At 40.2% G+C, this 19473-nt stretch overlaps 1 protein-coding gene across 2 annotated transcripts in view; it reads right to left on the bottom strand.

The window, feature by feature from the left end:
- The window catches only part of SMIM14 (small integral membrane protein 14), a 69921-nt gene extending 60779 nt beyond the window's left edge, over positions 1 to 9142 (bottom strand). The window contains exon 1 of one of the 2 annotated variants that reach the window (XR_007517745.1): positions 8858 to 9142. The gene's annotated coding sequence lies outside the window, so the exon portion shown is untranslated. The remainder of the gene's footprint in view (positions 1 to 8857) is intronic. The other variant, XM_049886977.1, reaches the window with a different exon arrangement.
- Positions 9143 to 19473: the final 10331 nt, after the last annotated feature.

Here is a 19473-nt window from a genome sequence, read left to right as displayed (position 1 = left end):
ATTCAAGCTATGGCACTACTGAGGAAAGGATAAATTACTTAGCCTCTCCTGAGTCTTTGGTTTCTCTATCTACAAAACATGAGTGGTAACTAAAACTATTCATTTTAAAGGGTTGTTGCAAAGATTAAGTGAGAATGTGCAAGAGTGCTTTTAAACTGTAAAACACTGTGGGCAATTCAAGTCTAGGGTATCAACTCCCAGCAAAGAGTTTGTGTTGTATACAGTTTTGTAGTGCTAGTGTTCCCCTGGGGCCACAGCTATCACTCTGGTACATAAAAGGAAAAAAGAAGTCTATTCTAAATCTTGGTCTTTCTAATTTCCTGTCATTCTCTGGCTATACCTTACTCTTCTACAACCTCAAAGATTCTTTCTGCACCTGGTAAAGGTCTGGGAGTTCATTTACCGTAAACGGTCAAAGAAGAAATTTTCTTTTGTTTATATTCAGTATCCTAACTATCTTTGTTTACATTCAGTCTCCTAACCAAAAGTTTCATACTGTGAAAATGTTTCCTAAAATCTCTACTCAAAAGTACTTATTATACGCTAAATAATTTTTTTAAGCTCAGAAAATATGACTGTTTTTCTTTAAGATAGAAACAGAAAAATACAACAGAAGATACAAAAATTCCATACTACGTAATCTCAAATCATAGTGATGTTTTTCCAAAAGGTGGAAAAAAACCAACGTCCATCAACAGATAAATGGATAAAGAAAATGCCGTACGCATATACTATGGAGTATTATTCAACCTTAAATAGAAATGAAGTTCTGATACATGCCACAACATGAATGAACATTGAAAACATTATGCTACTGAAACAAGTCACATGCAAAAGGATAAATACTATGATTCTATTTACATGGAATATCTAGAACAGGCAAAAGCATAGAGACAGAAAGTAGGCTGGTGGCTACCAGGAGCTGGGGCGGGGGGAGGGGGCGGTGTTGGGAATGGGGAGCTATTACTTAATGGGTATACAGTTTCTCTTTGATGTGATAAAAAAGTTTTGGAAATAGTGGTAATGGTTGTACAACATTGTAAATGAGATTAAAGTCACTGAATTGTACACTGAAAATGGCTAAATTGGCAAATTTTATGTTACATATATTTTACCACAATAAAAAATTTTTAAAGAGCCATTTTTCACAGCTGTATTACAAGACACTGATGTGTTTTGAAATTGTGAGGTACAAGTAATGTTACTAGTCTGTGAACGATTAACATCATTCAAATACTAAATGAGAGCATGACCAAGGCTTTTTCTTGATAATATCACTATTCACTTCCTAGCCTTCATGATTTTTTGAGCAGCATTATGGCTCCTCCTGCTCTATGAACTCACGGAACTCTTATCCTTGCTACAGCCTAGATGACATATCTGCACATAAATGCACATACATGCCATTGATCATGACAGGAAAAATGCTTAGAATCACTGCAATAAAGAAAACAATTTATGAAACTGCATAAACACCGCAGATTCAAAAAAAAAAGCCTGTTCAATATTTCAAGCAAGTCAATTCTGTTACCTTTGCTAAGGAGTGAGAAGGCAACATAATACATTGTAAACTATACAAAAAGCAAACTTGTTTTTAAAAAAGTATGTCCTAAGATAAAACGTGATAGCAAGGCGTGACAACTGGTGTCTATTCCCCTGGAGCAACAGAACAAGGACAGTGAGAATAGGAGAAGAGACGGAATGTGTGGCTAACCGCCTCAAGGAACAACTGCCTCCTTTGCCGTGAGACCAGAACTGGATGGTGGCCTGCTATGACTACTGTAACATTTTGTTCGAAGAAAAATCCTGATCAAAGGAAGGAATACGCAGAATAGAATTTCAAATTCTCATGGACTCCAGACTTTCTGGAGCCATGGAGGCTGGATGAACCCCTGAAACTACTGCCCTGAGATGATCTTTAAACCTTAAACCAAAAACATCCCCTAATGTCTTCTTAAAACCAAATAATAGTTTAGCTAAACTAGTAAAAAGTGTCTGCCTTGACTATCATGATTTTAAGATCTATACAAGATGGAAGTGACAACAGCAACTTGAAAGATAGGAACTTTAGGGGGCAGTGAATTTATGTTAATAGGGGAGGAACAACTCAGAAGAGGGTGAAAATGGTTCCACAATTCAAAGAATGTAATCAATGTCACTGAATTGTACACGTAGAAATGCCCAAATTGGTTTGTTTTGCTGTGTATATTCTAAACAATAACTAAATAAATGAAAAAAAGAAAAAAACATGATAGCAAGCCAGAACACTGACCACTAAGTCTGGTGTGTATGCCAGGAAGATGCTTACTGTACCCATAACTTGATTTAAAGCATCTTTATTAGCTGTTAAATTTTGATGGCTCTACGCCTGTAATACTTGTCAATGAGTGCAGTCAAGCATAAACCAGTTTCAGTCTGTGTTTTACAAAGCTGAAACTCAACATCTGTGCTATGGAGCAAAATATAAAAAAAAAAAGGAAATGAAAATTCTATATGAAAATAAGCAACGAGAAGGTTAACTTTCTCCAAAACAAAAGCACTGAAGTTTAAAACTTTATAAACATACATGCCCTACTATAAACCTAAAAAATAGTTTTGTTTAGAAAAGTATATACTTTTCCAAAGGTTGGACCTTTTTTTTATTTTAAAAGCAATATACGTTTATGGTTAAAAAAAATTCAAACACAAAGGTTAAAAAAACTGGATAGTAAAACACATTCCCTTTTCCTCACCCTGTTCACCTCTGGTAAAAACTTTTATTTAAATTTTTAGGCATATGTAAGTACATGTATGCTACACGCACTTGTTGACTTACGGTTAAAACCACTTCATTTCAAACTATTAAAAAGTCTTTATATGACATCTTTTTATAATTAGACTGGTCACTCCTAATTATTCAGAGCTTGGATTAACTATCTGAAGTCAAGATTCTTTACAATATTATTTACAACAGTGAAAAACTGGAAGCCACATTCATGTCCAACATTAAATGAAAACTTCGAGTAAATCAATTTATTCAAAATATCTTGTAACACACAGGCAGTTAAAATCATATTGAGAAAGTTTCTAAGGCCATGGTAAAAATGCTCATTATCTTAAACCAAAAATATCAAGATATAACCTTATATGGATACTGTATCTCAATTACACCAAAAATGAATTTAAAATAAATAAAAAACTAGAAGAAAATATGATTACAGAGATGGCGTCTAAATGAATGGATTATAGATTTTTTCTTATTTTTGGTTTTATATATTATTACTCTTTGCAACATTTCATAACAAAAGTCTTAAAAAATAAAAAAAGAGCTATTAGAGCTGTGTATTTCACTTAGGTTAAAATACCAAAAAAAAAAAAAGAAAAATCTAACCCATTGCCTAACCCAAGCCACCTCATGCAACCGTTGAACACCCCGGATAAAGGGTGGGGGGCACTTCCCTTTACAATTCAAAAAGCACTTTCTCAGATCCTATTTTGGGATTCTCCTTCCCGCTCCTCCAGGTGATCTTGGAGGCTGGCCCTCATGGTCAATCTTTATTCTGACGCATAGCGACCCTAAAGGACAGAGTAGAACTGCCCCATAGGGTTTCCAGGGAGCAGCTGGTGGATTCGAACAGCAGACCCTTTGGTTAGCAGCCATAGCTCGTGTTATCTCATAATCACTGTGCTGCCAAAAATTAATGAAAGTAGTTCTACCAGCATATTCTGACAGATAAAACAAATAGATTTACTTATTATGACCTCCATTCTTCTGTAAGGCAAAAAAAAAAAAATCAACACTGTTGTTGACTAAACAACATAAAGTACATGAGATTTGGGTCAAGGGAAAACTGGGTTTGAATCTCACCAATACCATGTATTAGTAGCTTGACCTTGGGCAACTTAACTAACCTGAGCCTGTGTCCTCCTACGTAAATCAGGCTTGCAAATCAGGCTTGCGGGGCTGATGTGTCAGTTAAATGAACATAAAGAAGGTAACAGGACTAGTATATATGCTCCATAAATAGTAACTGTCATTATTAATGATATTCTGGTAGATTATTATTTTTTGATTTCATACTCAAATTACTTTCAGCCCTCTTTCAAAATGGCTTTGGATGGACACTGTTCTTTACCCTAAGGCAGGTCTACAGATATGTGTGCCCACTAAAGACAGAAACAAAGATTCATATATGTGGGCAGTTACGCGGGCCAAAACATGAATACGCACACGAACACACCACACATACACACATGCCCTCTACTTATAAGCCTGTACTGGTAATCGTCTAAGAAGTTTTACCATCTTAAAAGCTCCTAATGTGCTATGAGTCGGAATCGACTCGATGGCAACGGGTTCAATGGGTTAACATAAGTCACAATGTAAAAAAGAACAGTTGGCATTGCTTAACTTTTCTGCAAAATCTTTACAATACATACACAAATAGTATTACTACTTATCATCATCAATTTTAGACAATTTAATTTTGTTCCTTGTACTGAAGTTTTTGTTCTAAGTCTTATTAAGTTACACGGGAAAAAAAATCATTATAAATAATTCATTTTAGCAACGCATTTCTTTAAAGACAAAGAAAAGCCTCAACTTTAATCTTTATTCTATCAACAAGCCTACTGATTGCCTAACTGGTCCTCCCTGACCTCAAGAGCCTCCCAAACTAACAGGGCACAGCCAAAGATAATTAAATATGGGAAGTGGAATGATGGGAGACATACATGGCTATTTACAAAAGCCTGGGATAGTTTACCAAAGAGCTCTGAAAAAGATCGTGTGTGACCTGAGTCTCCATAGGTAAACCGGGAGTCAGCCATGCTTAAAGAGTAATGCAATCTTAAAATCATCTGGAAAGGGTCCTGCAGTGTGAAATCTCTGCAGTTCAAGATTATCCACAGGTAACCCAAAGAGTAAAACACCCAAGCTAATGTAGAAAACGTAGGAAGAATTCAAACGACTGTATGAGCAGGTAGGATGTGACAGATGGGTTTCTGGTGTGAGAAATGCAGGAGAAAATACACCAAATTTACTTAAGCCTGGTAGGTCAACGCAACAAAGCAAGAAGACCTGGGAGTCTTTGTAGAATGTTTCTTAAGATCATCTCCCTTAATTGCTGTGCAATTTCAGGCAAAAAGGCCAACAAAGCAGTAGGCTTCCGTAAACACAGAACTGGAAGTGGGACAGAAAATCCCATCTTACCTTTAAAAAAAAAATAGAAAGGCCTATCATAACTAAACTGTGCGGTTCTGAACGCTGTAGTTCAGAGGCTGTAAGGTACAGTGGTTAAGAAAACAGTCTTAGGTTCAAATCAGTTCTGCCACTTACTATGTCTCAGTTCCTTTATTTGTAAAATATGAGTAGGGATACCTACATCTGAGCTGTTCTGCAGTTAAATGAGAAACATGTTAAGAGCTCTTTGCGTAGCACATGGCACGCTGTTTCAAAAAAATGGTAGTTATCATTACTACTATAAAGCAAGAAGCAATATCCCAGAAAAAAGCAATTAAAATATTAAGACACCCTTAACCTTTAATGTACATTAAAATCAACCGAAGGAAAATGCAGATTCCTGGGACCCATTCCTCCCAGAATCAATTCCATAATTCTGAGGTAGAATGTGGTTACTCCCTGGACTAAACATCAGAAATCACTGAAGAGAATCAAGACACTGTCCTACAAAAAGGGGCTGAAAATTAAGTCTCTTCCATAGAAAGAACTGACCTAAAATAGACATTTATGTTCAAGAGAAATACAGACATGTTCAAGTTCATTCATTCAACCAACATTCACTGAGTACCCACCATGCAGTGAAAAAACAGACAAGGTGCACATTTTCACAGAGCTTACTGCTAGCGCAGAAGACAGAAAATACGGGAATTTCAGATAGTGATAAATGTGGAGAAAATAAAATAGGATTGAGTGATAATTAGGGGGGCAATTTCCTTGAAGAAAACTGAGAGAAGAGTATTTGAAGCCAGTGTACAGCAAGTGCAAAGGCCCTAAGGCAGTAGAGAGGTTGGCAAGTTCCATGGACAATTCCAGTGGGACTGTAACACAGAAAGAAAACTGATATGACCAAGGTCCAGGGTAGTACACTGGGCAAAAGTATACAAGGTAAGACAGAAGACAGTGCCAAAACTTGTAGTACCTGGCAAGCCTTGATAAGGAGTTGAATTTTATTCTGAATGCAACAAGAGGCTTTTAAAAAGGGGTAACAATCTGTTCTATATTTTAAAGGACACTTTTGCTGTGGTAAAGGGAATGCACCATATAAAGCTAAAGTGGTAGCAGAGAGACCAAGAGGAGGTTACTGCACTAGACCAGGTAAGAGACGGTGTGACAAAGTGGTGGCAGTAGGGATGGAAAAAAGTGGGCTAATCTAGGATATATAAACACTATAATTTAAGGCAAATCGAAAACAACGAACTAAGTAGTAAGCGTCTGGGATTCATAACCCAAGAGATTCAAAATTAAAATAGAGATTTAAAAGTTTTAGGTAGTCCCAAGGTGGATTATTACCAAACTTAGGAAACTTCATGGTATGTATTCATCCTTTAAAGTTGAAGTAAAAGACGGCATTGCTTTCCACAGCCCTGGACAAAAATGGCACATGTAAGACCCAATGTGAATAAAGTATACTGTATTATGCTTTTGCAAAGTAAAATATTCCAGGACCATCTTATTGCTAGGGCCCGGGCAGCTGGTCAGCATTCAGACTACAGTGTAGCTATGGAATAGAACTAAATTAACTGGCCTATATCTGAATCAAACCACTTAATTAGCGAAAACTTTTTAAACTTCCATATTGGCAACTCAGGATAATTTGTGCCTGTTCTCCCAAAAGTTAAACAAGCAGCCCTATTTTGCCACACATTGCACACTAACTTCTTAAATCTTACAATGTCATTTTGGGAGATTCAAGAGGAAATCTTTTGAATTTTAATAATTATGACTTGCCAAACCTACAGTGAATATGTCCTTAAATTAAAGTCAAAATATTCGTACCGGCAAAAAGTTTTGTTATTCAAAAAAGTAGTACCATTATGTGGAAAAGTGGGTTACAGAAAAACATACGCAGTGTACCATTTTTGAATAAGATGTATAAATGCCAAAGCAGTCTAGGAAATAAACCACTGCTAACATTTTTTTTTTTTTTTTTAGTGGAAACCCTGGTGGCATAGTGGTTAAGTGCTACGGCTGCTAACCAAAGGGCTGGCAGTTCAAATCCGCCAGGTGCTTCTTGGAAACTCTATGGTGCAGTTCTACTCTGTCCTATAGGGTCACTATGAGTCACAATCGACTCGATGGCACTGGGTTTGGTTTTTTGGTTTTAACATTTTAGCGATCTCTGGGTGGCAGGATTATTGACTTATTATCTGCTTTTTTCTACATTTCCTCCAATTATCAGAAATTATTTTGTAAAAGCAAAGACATTTAAGGTTAAAGGTAGCATGAAAGCCAAAAGCCTAAAAAGACAAAACCTCGATAATTTCCTTTGTCCAAATCAGCAGAATTCCAACAGTGGTATCAAGAAAAACTATCTCAATGGCATACACTGGAAGCAGAAATTTGTTAACAAAGAGATCCACCTTATACCACAACAAGGATGCACCCTTCAAGAGTAGTCTAAATCCGTAAGAACTCTTTCTGGATGAAATAAGGGGTAATCGATGAACGCATACTTCTGTTTACTACAGAAAGACTTCAATTAATGAGTTCTCTGGAAAGAATACTCTTTTTTTCCAAACCACATTTAGGTCAAACAGGATGCCTGGTCTCTGGTCTCCTCAGTGCTGTCCAGGGGCGAGGAATTTGGCGGGGTTCAGGGCAGGCTACACTACGGGAATCGACGTGGCCAGTCTCGTGAACTGGAAGGGAACACACAAGCTTCCTACAATCTCCACATCACTGGGCAGCGGGAACGGCTCCTCCGGGTCTCAAGAGTACAACACCTAGAAGGCCTTTTACGCCTACCAAATTATTGTTTTGATAGCTGCCAACTGTTTTTGACAATAAAACGCAAAAACTGGGAAGGTCCCTTCTACAAATGTACGTATTACCTGCGTGAAGTTCACCCAACCTTTCTGATGCAAAACCCAATACATTCTATTAAAGCCACATCCTCGATTTTGCAAACTGAGTCAATTAAAAACATTCTACTGACTATAGCTAACAAACATCACCTTGGCTAAAACCCTAATACACATATAATCAGCCACTTTGGAAAACTTCGGCTTTAAAACAGCAATTTGGGACTTCAGGTATTGCCAGTACTCCGTATCAAACATCATCTGTTCCAATATGAAAGAGAGCTACCTCTTTACTGTCTGCTCTGGTTCCACTCACTGAACAGAAAGAGATCCTTTAAATTCGCAACACAATAGGGGCTAAAAAGCTAAAAGGCCAGCAGCTTTCTTGTCTCATCAACCACAACAAAGGACGCATCTTAATGCCTTCATCACACCCACAAAGGGCTGAAGAACAGATGTAAATGTTACAGTGTGGATTTCAGGGTTCGTGGATTTTTCCCCTCTTCTTTTTATCAAACGCCTCCCCCCGAGCTGATTATCTTGCCCGAAAAAGAAAAACCATCGTGGCTACCATCGACGTTCCTGCCAAGCCCCGACTCTGATTTCTTTCAGAAAAAGACCAATTGCACACTTCTCGGCCTCGCTCTTCGCCGAGGGGCGCCAGCTCGGCAACAGCGGGTTTCTCCGGATGTAGAATCGCCTGGCCGGTGAACCATTTGGCCCGAGCAGCAGACCCGTTCTGCCGCAGCCGCCAGAGACTGAGGAACCCCAAGGAAACGCCAGGCTAGGGGAAAGGTGGGCCGGCGAACGGCAGCGAGAGAGGAGAGACACTCACCCGCCCAGACAACAACCGACGGGGCGGGGAGGGTGACAGCCGTGACCAAGGCTCGGCAGAAAGACTGACTGACGCCTCGGGTAAGCCGCGGTCGCTCCGGACGCTGCTGCCGCTGCTGCCGCTGCTCCCCGGCGCCGGCGTCCTCCCCCACCTCTGTTTTGATCCGATTGGCCACGTCACTCTCTGCCACGAGACCCGGATCTGCGGGCTCCCGCGGGCGGCGGCGCAACAGATTGCAGCACCTCGAGACCCCAGCGGTCCTTTTTCCGAGCATGCGCGCGCGCCGCGCCTGCCCAGTGCGTCCGGGGAGGCGGTGCCGGCGGGATCTGCTTCGGGCGCTCGCAGCAGGCTCTGAGTGGGAGCGCTTAACGCGAAGCGCGATGGTTGTAGTTCCGGTTGGGAAGGGTGGGGCAAAGGACTGTGACGAGAAGAGTGCGAAGCACCGCGTTGTTGAACTAACTGGCGTCATTGCTTTGCCGGAGCTGAAGGCTTTCCTCGACCAGTGTCTTTAAAATACCAAAGTGGAGGTAGACACAAGGTGATGTCTCCTGAAACAACGTACCCCTGCAGAGATGGTGTTTTTAATCAATCAGGCCCAGGTGAAAATTGGCGATCGAGGATTTAGTCTATGTCGAAAAAGTGTATCAAATGCGGCATTAATTAACCACCCCCCTTTCACCATCACTAGTATTTTTGCACCTGGAAGACGATTGAAATTAAGCTCAAGACAAATATTAAAGGGGAAATGTCATCAAAAATGACGGGCTAAGAGTGGGAAATGGGTAGGGGAACGCTCTTAGGCACCCAGTCCAAACATTTGTTGCTTTAGTCTTGGGGGACGAAATAAGGATGCCATTTGTGGGATAAGAACCTCGCTTCTATTGGACTGAATTGGTGCTTTCTGCTCCCCCCATTCTGGCTTCCCAGTCTCCACGCTAAACCTTGGAGCCCAGGAAAGTGTTCCAATCTGGCAAAGCTCAGGACTACCCTAACGTTTTCTTATGTCCATGAATTGACAAATTAATTAAAATGGAGCAGTGGTTAAATAAAAATGGGAGTCCCAAACAGATTTCACAAAGGACCCTCTTTGCCTGTCCTGCAGGAAAGGTGAAAGTTGGCTGTAAGAAATTGCCTTCTTTAACTCTGATTTGATGACCTTTTCACCTACCGGACACCTACCTGAGCTATGTGGTTAATCACCTGTCAACCTAGTCATCTTCAGCAAATTAGTATAATCTGCAAGTGCTTTTTAATTAAAGTGGATATTGAACCCAGGTAAAAGTTTCTAGAAAATTAAAGGTTTCTGGTAAAACCTGATGTGTTTCCTAGTTAATTAACAGATCATTACAACTAGGTAGGAGTCAAGTTTCTGGCCCTTAATCTGCAATCTTAAACTCTGCTTACTCAAATTCTAAGAGTTTAAGGTGGAATCTAGTGCCCTAATCAAATTTATGGACAATGACCTTCTAGCAGAGGGTCTGTAATTCGTGGAACTCTAAAAAGAAAATCATGTATGTTTGGGTGCGCCCATGTGTATACAGCAGTGGCTGTTTGAGGACACAGCTGCTGTTTAAAAGAGGTGTATGGTACAAAAGTAGAATTGTATGTGTTGTTGAAGAATTACCAGTGCTTGTTTTATAAAGTAAATTACAGGAAAATCAAGATGTTAGGATCCTTGGTAGTTAGCCTCCAAGACGATCCCCAGTGACCCTCACCTGTTGGTATCCAGGTTTGTTCGGTCTTCTCCCTCGTTGAATCAAGATTAGCCTGTGTGACCAATAGAATACATCAGAAGTGAAGGTGTGTGACTTCTGAGGCTAGGTCATAAAGGCATTACTTGTAGTTTTCTACCTTAGTCTGTTTGATTTCTTATTCTTGGGGGGAAGCCAGCCTTCAAGATACCCCACTCAGACAGGCCTATGGAGAAGTCCATGTGGAGAGGAAGAAACAAAGCCTTCCACCAACAGCAGGTACCAATTTGCTAGCCATGTGAGTGAATTACCTTGATTGGGGCTGACTCTGCAATCCCAGTCAAGCATTCAGATGACTGCAACCTGGCCCAACATCTGATTACAATCTCCTGAGGCTAACAAGACATAGCCGAGGCCCTTCAGAATTCCTGACTCACAGATTTTGATACAGGATCTTATCTGGTTTTCTTCTCCAGTCTTTATATTCAATCTTGGGAAACTTTAAACACTGGAAGAACTAAAAATGTGTGTGTGTGTGTGAGATTCTATATGTAATATTAAAATAACAGTTCCTACTACGTACTTGGAACATGGTAGAAACTGAATAAATATTTGTGGAATGCATACATAGAATTAAAAGATAAACACCAACTGAAAAATACTTGGAACAGATATTGATACATAAAGGAATAATACCATAAGACATAAAGAGCACATTATAAATCAAAAAGGAAGATATTAATGCCGGAGTAAAAAGTCAGAAAAGAAAGAAAAGACCAAAATGGGTGTCAGAAGAGACTCTGAAACTTGCTCTTCAATGTCGCAGTTAAAGTGAAAGGAAGAAATGATGAGGTGAAAGAGTTGAACAGGATATTTCAAAGGGCAGCTCGAGAAGACAAAGTATTATAACAACATGTGCAAAGACCTGGAGATGGAAAACCGAAAGGGAAGAACACGGTCGGCATTTCTCAAGCTGAAAGAACTGAAGAAAAAATTCAAGCCTCGAGTTGCAATATTGAAGGATTCTATGAGGGAAAATATAAATGATGCAGGAAGCATCAAAAGAAGATGAAAGGAATACATAGAGTCACTATACCAAAAAGAGTTGATCGACATTCAACCATTTCAGAAGGTAGCATATGATCAGGAACCAATGGAACTGAAAGAAGAAGTACGAACTGCACTGAAGGCATCGGTGAAAAACAAGGCTCCAGAAATTGATGGAATACCAATTGAGATGTTTAAACAAACGTATGGAGCACTGGAAGTACTCACTCATCTATGCCAAGAAGTTTGGAAGAAGTTACTTGGCCAACTGACTGGAAGAGATCCATATTTATGCCTATTCTCAAGAAAGGTGATCCAACTGAACTTGGAAATTATCGAATGTGAATATCACAGGCAAGTAAAATTTTGCTGAAGGTCATGCAAAAGTGGCTGCAGCAGTATGTCAACAGGGAACTGCCAGAAATTCAGGCCGGATTCAGAAGAGGACGTGGAACCAGGGATATCATTGCTGATGTCAGATGGATGCTGGCTGAAAGCAGAGAATACCAGAAAGATGTTTACCTGTGCTTTATTGATCATGCAAAGGTATTGGGCCATGTGGATCACAACAAATTATGGATAACATATGCGAAAGATGGGAATTCCACACCACTTAATTGTGCTCATGAGGAACTTGTACATAGATCAAGAGGCAGTTGTTTGAACCAAGGGAATACTGAGTGGTTTAAAATCAGGAAAGGTGTGCGTAAGCATTGTATCCTTTCGCCATATTTATTCAGTCTGTATGCTGAGCAAATAATCTGAGAAGCTGGACTATATGAAGAAGAACATGGCATCAGGATTGGAGGAGCACTCATTAACAGCCTGTTATATGCAGATGACACAACCTTGCTTGCTGAAAATGAAGAGGACTTGAAGTACTTGCTGATGAAGATCAAAGACTACAGCCTTCAGTATAGATTACACCTCAACATAAAGAAAACAAAAATCCTCACATCTGGACCAATGAGCAACATCATGATAAAGGGGGAAAAGACCGAGGTTTTCAAGGATTTCATTTTACTTGGACCAACAATCAAAACCCACGGAAGCAGCAGTCAAGAAATCAAAAGATGTTTTGCATTGGGAAAATCTGCAGAAGACCTCTTTAAAGTGTTGAAAAGCAAAGATGTCACCTTGAAGACTAAGGTGAGCCTGACCCAAGCCATGGTGTTTTCAATCGTCTCATAAGGTGGACAGTGAATAAGAAAGACCAAAGAATCAACACCTTTGAATTATGGTGTTGACGAAGAATATTGAATATACCATGAACTGCCAAAAGAACGAACAAATCTGTCTTGGATGAAGTATGACCAGAATGCTCCTTAGAAGCAAGGATGGTAAGACTAGGTCTTACATATTTTGGACATGTTGTCAGGAGGGATCAGTCCCTGGAGAAGGACATCATGCTTGGTAAAGTAGAGGATCAGTGAAAAAGAGGAAGACCCTCAACGAGGTGGATTGACACAGTGGATGCAACAATGGGCTCAAGCATAACAATGCTTTTGAGGATGGTGCAGGACTGGGCAGTGTTTCATTCTGTTGTACATAGGGTTGCTATGAGTCAGAACCAACTCAATGGTACCTAACAACCACAACATCTAATATTCGTACCTTTAGCACTGCTGGTGGAAATGTAAATTTTAAAGAAAGTAATAAAAACAAGTTAAAACTTAGTAATTTTTTTTTTAAGACTTTCTGTAAAGAAAGTGAAGGAGACCTATTGAGGGGAGATTTCTCCTCTGACCTTGTGGATCATGTTTAATAAGTATGGGTAAAGCGGGTATGAAGCTTCATATGGTTACTATCTGCCCTTCAAGATTACTTCCTTTTAGAAAGTATTTCTTAAATATGCACACACAAATAAAACAAATAAAGATTACTTCCTTTTAGAAAGTATTTCTTAAATGTGCACACACAAATAAAACAAATAGAATTAGGAATTACTGAATTCTGGCATACGCTATGTCCATTTTTATTCCCCAATTTCCACGTAAACCTCCACAAATATATTTCTCTGTCTCTAAAAGTTTAAAATATATCACTTACTGCTATTGGGATATTTAAGATCGTAAATCTTGAAGAGACCTCTTGTATTACAGGAGCATTTTATTTATTTTTTTATAGGAGCATTTTAAGTCCCCTTTCCCCACTCGTAGCCATTACATTACCTCTTTGACTAAATCCATAGAATTTTTAGCTTCAGCCATGATCCAAAGTGTCACATACTAACAAAGGTTGTAAAAATTAAAAAAGAGAAGGAAATAGAGAGGGGTTGAGGAGTGCAGACTTCCACTGGGTCCCTTCCTTGAACTACCTATCTTTCTCTCAACAGTGGAAACCAGCTATACAGTTTGCTAATTTCTAAGATGCACATATTTCTTACCATGTAACAAAGATAGATATGCAAACAGTACAAAAATCCTGAAATGGATTCCAAATGCACTTGTTAAACAAGAACCAAATGCAGAATTAATGGGAGATTGAAATAGATGGAAAGATGTTCCTTTCCTAAGATGGTCTTTAATCTAGGATCAGCTCTGACTAGAGCTCCTTTGGCTCTGGAAAGGAGGATATGCACCTTGAGGAGGAAAGTTCATTGGGAAGTGAGCTAGAATGTCAGGGATGCTCTGGAAGGTTTTAATATACCTCTGGATTGGGACCTGGTCAATGACAGTCTAGCCATTAAATAGTACAATGTATATTTAAATGTTCTTTAAACAGTAATGAACTGTTGTTATTGTTGTTGTTAGGCGCCGTTGAGTCAGTTCCGACTCATAGCAACGCTATGTGCACCAGAACGAAACACCGCCCAGTCCTGTGCCACCCTTACAATCGTTGTTATGCTTGAGTCCATTGTTGCAGCCACTGTGTCAATCCATCTCATTGATGGTCTTCCTCTTTTTGGCTGACAGTCTACTTTACCAAGCATGATATCCTTCTCCAGGGACTGGTCCCTCCTGATAACGTGTCCAAAATACGTGAGATGTAGTCTTGCCGTCGTTGCTTCCAAAGAGCATTCTGGCCGTACTTCTTCCAGGACAGATTTGTTCGTTCTTCTGGCAGTCCAGGGTATATTCAATGCTCTTCGCCAACCCTATAATTCAAAGGCATCAATTCTTCTTTGATCTTCCTTATTCATTGTCCAGCTTTCTCATGAATATGAGGCGATTGAAAATACCATGCCTTGGGTCAGGTGCACCTTAGTCCTTAAAGTGACATCTTTGCTTTTTAACACTTTGAAGAGTTCTTTTGCAGCAGATTTGTTCAATGTAATGCGTCGTTTAATTCCTTGACTGCTGGTTCCATTGAACATTAATTGTGGATCCAAGTAAAATGAAATCCTTGACAATGTCAATATTTTCTCCGTTTATCATAAGGCTGCTTATTGGTCCAGTTGTGAGGATATTTGTTTTCTTTATGTTGAGGTGTAATCTCTTTGATCTTCATGAGTATGTGCTTTAGGTCCTCTTCACTTTCAGCAAGGTTGTGTCGTCTGCATATCGCAGATTATTAATGAGTTTTCTTCATATAGTTCAGCTTCTCAGATTATTTGTTCAGCACACAGATACAACCCTGATGCAGTATCAACCATTTCCAGATTTTAAACCACACAGTATACACTTGTTCTATTCGAACGACTGTCTCTTGATCTGCATACCTGTACATGAGCACGATTAAGTGTTCTGGAATTCCCATCCATAATTTATCCTGATACATATAGTCAAATGGCTTTCCATAGTCAATAAAACACACATAAACATCTTTCTGGCATTCTCTGCTTTCAGCCAGGACCCATCTGACATTAGCAACAATATCCCTGGTTCCACATCCTCTTCTGAATCCAGCTTGAATTTCTGGGAGTTTCCTGTCGATACACTGCTGCAACCACTTTTGAATGATCTTCAGCATAATTTGACTTGTGTGTGGTACTAATGATATTGCTCGATAATTTCCATATTCTGTTGAATCACCTTTCTTTGGAATGGGCAGAAATACAGATCTCTTCCAGTTGGTTGGCCAGGTAGCTCCCTTCCAAATTTCTTGGCCTAGGCGAGTGAGCACCTCCAGCACTGCATCCATTTTTTGAAACATCTCAGTTGGTATTCTGTCAATTCCTGGAGCCTTGTTTTTTGCTAATTCCTTCAGTGCAACTTGGACTTGAAAGTCACCACAGTATGACAAACTAATGGACATGTGGGGAGTAATAAACTAGACTATGAAAAACCAATTCTGAACCATTTCTAAAATTTGTCTAATAGACAGATTTGCAACTACCTACACAGGTAATGCCCTTATGCCTCTAATTATACAAAACAAGTTTTGGTGAAGTCCAGCTCATATCATTACCTTTGTCGTGAGTTATTTCATAAAAAGTGAAATAGGATCCTGTTTTTAAGCCTATAGCTGAGACTACAAGATTCTAAGGTCTCGCCCACCCAGCTCTGTGTTTAAGGAAGCATCAGCTTGTGGGGCCTGTCCTTTCCCCATTGAACCCAGTGATCAACATACCATCACCATCATTCCCTCCCTCTCCCACATAAGGGTAGGGCAGGAAGAGATGAAAATTACCTTTTGGGGGCGAGCATAGTACCCCAGAAGAGTGGCTTTTCTCTCTCTTTACTTTGTGAGAGAGGGTAGGGAGTTTCCCCTTTCCCAAAACTAATGGAAGGCCTTAGTCACCAAGTGAATCACTCATATTAGGGGTGCTTGAGCCCTCTGAATCATTACTCCCTTTAACAACTTGAGAATTGATTATTGTCTCTGGTCTAAAAATTGCCAAGTCATTGACTTGTACTGCTAGGGTGTAAAAAAAGGGGCATGAGAGAATGGGTAATATTGAGAGTGGGAGTGTCAGCTGGGTAGTAGGGCAGCCTGCATTTCCACTGTTTGTAATAGTTCCCAAGAGTCACGTGGTACGACATGGTATAGCAGGACCCTAGATAACCACACCCTGCCAACATGCACATGGACACATGCCCATACACATACAATAAATACATGCCCACACCAACCATATATCATCTCTAGTTCAAGCAGTCAAAAGAGGCTTCTGGAGTTTCTAAATCCCAGTTCCAAATTCTGTGGAGAGAGAATCCGGTTGCCCCAGCTTAGTCTACTCCAAAGAACGCATGTTTCCCAGGGTCCTGTATTTTTCAGATACACTTTTAGGCTGGATTCTATAGAAAAACAAAACCAGTAAAATGTATAAATGTATGTAGAGAGAGATTTATATCAAGGAAATGGCTCATATGGTTGTAGAGGCTGTAATGTCCCAAGTCTGTGGGTCAGGATAGAGGCTTCTCCTGATTCACATAACCACAGGGGCTGGCAAACGCAAGATAGGCATATCAGAGAGCAGGGCTCTTGCTCACAGGCTGTGAAGATTGACGAATTCCAAGATCAGCAGGTAAGACCTCAGGTGAGCTGCTAGTTAAAGTCCCAAGAATGGGAGGTCAGTTGAACAGGAGCCAGTTGCAGAATCCAGGTGAGCAAAAGCCCACGAGGCTTGCCAGAATGTTCACTTAAAATTGATGCAGGCCACATGCCCAGGGAAACTCACTTTCAACTGATTGGCTACTCATAACAGATCTCATCATGGAGGTAATCACATTATATCAAATTTCATCATGGAAGTGATCACAACATCATATAACTGCCAAACAACTGAGAATCATGGTCCAGCCAAGTTGACACACAACCTTAATCATCACACCACCCTGTAAAAATGGCATGGCGGAGGCATCTGACCTATTCATCTAACTTCACAAGGGGGAAGGAGAATCAAGATCAATAGCCCAAGGCCGATTCCTCTGAGGTGGAGGTCAGACAGATCTCTACCCTCCAACCTTTTTACCAATTCTGACACCAACCATCCCCCTATGGCACTCTCTACTTATCTCTGGATTTGACAATTCGTTGCAGTGGCCACAGTGAACTCACAGACTATAGTCACATTTATGCGGCTTATTAGGGAAGTAACAGGTTACAGTTCAGGTTCAGAAATGCTCAGGATATAGTTCTTTGATCCGGACAACCTCTTCTCGGCAGTGACTACAGGCATGTCTCTTTCTGGCCCTTGGCCCCTCAGCCTGGGCTCTGCTCAGCTTGGGTAAGTGTTACAAAGCTCCTTTAGCTCTGTTAGTAAGTACTCAAAGACACCTCTTCCGCCAGTAGGCCTCCTGCTGGAAGGCTCTCATCTTTCTCACTCTATGGGCCGGGAAGCCCACCATACTGTCTCCTGCCTTCTCCTGCCATCTATTGCTGGCCTTCTGCCTCTGCTGCTGTCATTTCCCTGCCACCACTTTTTGCTGTCTTTGGTGTTACAGCTCTCCCTCTTTGTCTTCTGGTTCTAGGAGCTTCTGAGCACCAGGATCCCGGGTCCGAAGTACACACTCCACTCCTGGCTCTTCTTTCTTTGTGGTGGTGAGATCTTCTCCTCCTGCATCTGGAGTGGCTCATTTAAGCCTAGAAAGACGGCAGAACTGACCAATCCCCTCATTAGGGTTCCATGAACTTTATTTGCATAGTCCCACTCAATCATTGTGTGTGAGTCAGAAAGGCTATGGTTAAAAAAATGCCCATATTAAGTAATTCATTGCACTGCACATCCTCACTTTCTGTTTTCATTCTGTGTACACGTGGTCTCTGACTTACGTACTTGAGTTATGATGAGCCACACTTATGACCGTCTGGTATTTTTTTTGGTATGTCTTTCTGTTAGTAATATGTGGTATACACAAAGTTGCAGTGCATAATTTGCTGATGTTATCATTCTCAGATGTTCACTTGCTGATGTTCAGTGTTATGATTTACTGTTTAAAATACTGTCTGTAGCAGACTGTGAAAACTAAAAAAAAAATACTCAATTTACATCAGAACCAACCTATGATGGAATTGTTGAAACGGAACTCTGTTGTAAGTTGGGGACTACTTGTACTTTCCCAGTGTGGCTCCCTGAACCCATGGTTTTAGAAACCCTGGTAGCATAGTGGTTAAGAGCTATGGCTGCTAACCAAAAGGTTGGCAGTTCGAATCCACCAGGTGCTCCTTGGAAACCGTATGGGGCAGTTCTACTCTGTCCTATAGGGTTGCTATGAGTTGAAATCGACTCGATGGCAACGGGTAACAGGTTTAAGAATCTCAAACTCTTAATGTCCAAAATTAAAATAATTGTTTTTCCTCCTTTTCCCTGAAATACTTATTTTGATGAATTGTACCACCAATTATCCAAGGCAGAAACATAGAAGTCGCCCTTTTATTGCTTCCCATACCAGTATAAAGGAGCTCTGGTATAAAATGGTCAAACACTTCCCTAATAACCAAAAAGTCAGTGGTTTGAACCCACCAGCCAGCCACTCTGCAGGAGAAAGGACCTGGCAATCTGCTTCCTTAAAAATTTTAGCCTAAGAAACTCTATGGGACAGTTCTATTTTGTCCTGTTTTGTCCTGTAGGGTCACTATGAGTCAGAATTGACTTAACGGCATACACAGCAGCAGCAGCGGGAGCAAATCAGTGTAGATTCTATCTCTAAAATACCTTGGTTCAAGCCTTATTATATATTTTTTAAGTTTATTTTATTTTATCGTGCTTTAGGTGAAAGTTTGCAACACAAACTAGTTTCTCATTCAAAAATTTATATACAAATTGTTTTGTGAAATTCATTGCAATCCCCACGTTGTGTCTGCACTCTCCCTCTTTCCCTTTCCATCCCATGTTCTCCATGTCGATTTGTCCAGTTTTCCTGTCCCTTCCTGCCTTCTCATCTTTGGTTTTGGGCAGTGTTGCCCATTTGATCTCGTATACTTGATTGAACTAAGAAGCAAGTTCCTCCCATGTGTTATTGTTTGTTTTATAGGCCTATCTAATCTTTGGCT

This window comes from Elephas maximus, chromosome 5 (genome assembly GCF_024166365.1).
Source record: "Elephas maximus indicus isolate mEleMax1 chromosome 5, mEleMax1 primary haplotype, whole genome shotgun sequence".
Lineage (NCBI taxonomy): Eukaryota > Metazoa > Chordata > Mammalia > Proboscidea > Elephantidae > Elephas > Elephas maximus.
This window is presented reverse-complemented; position numbering and strand designations above follow the sequence as displayed.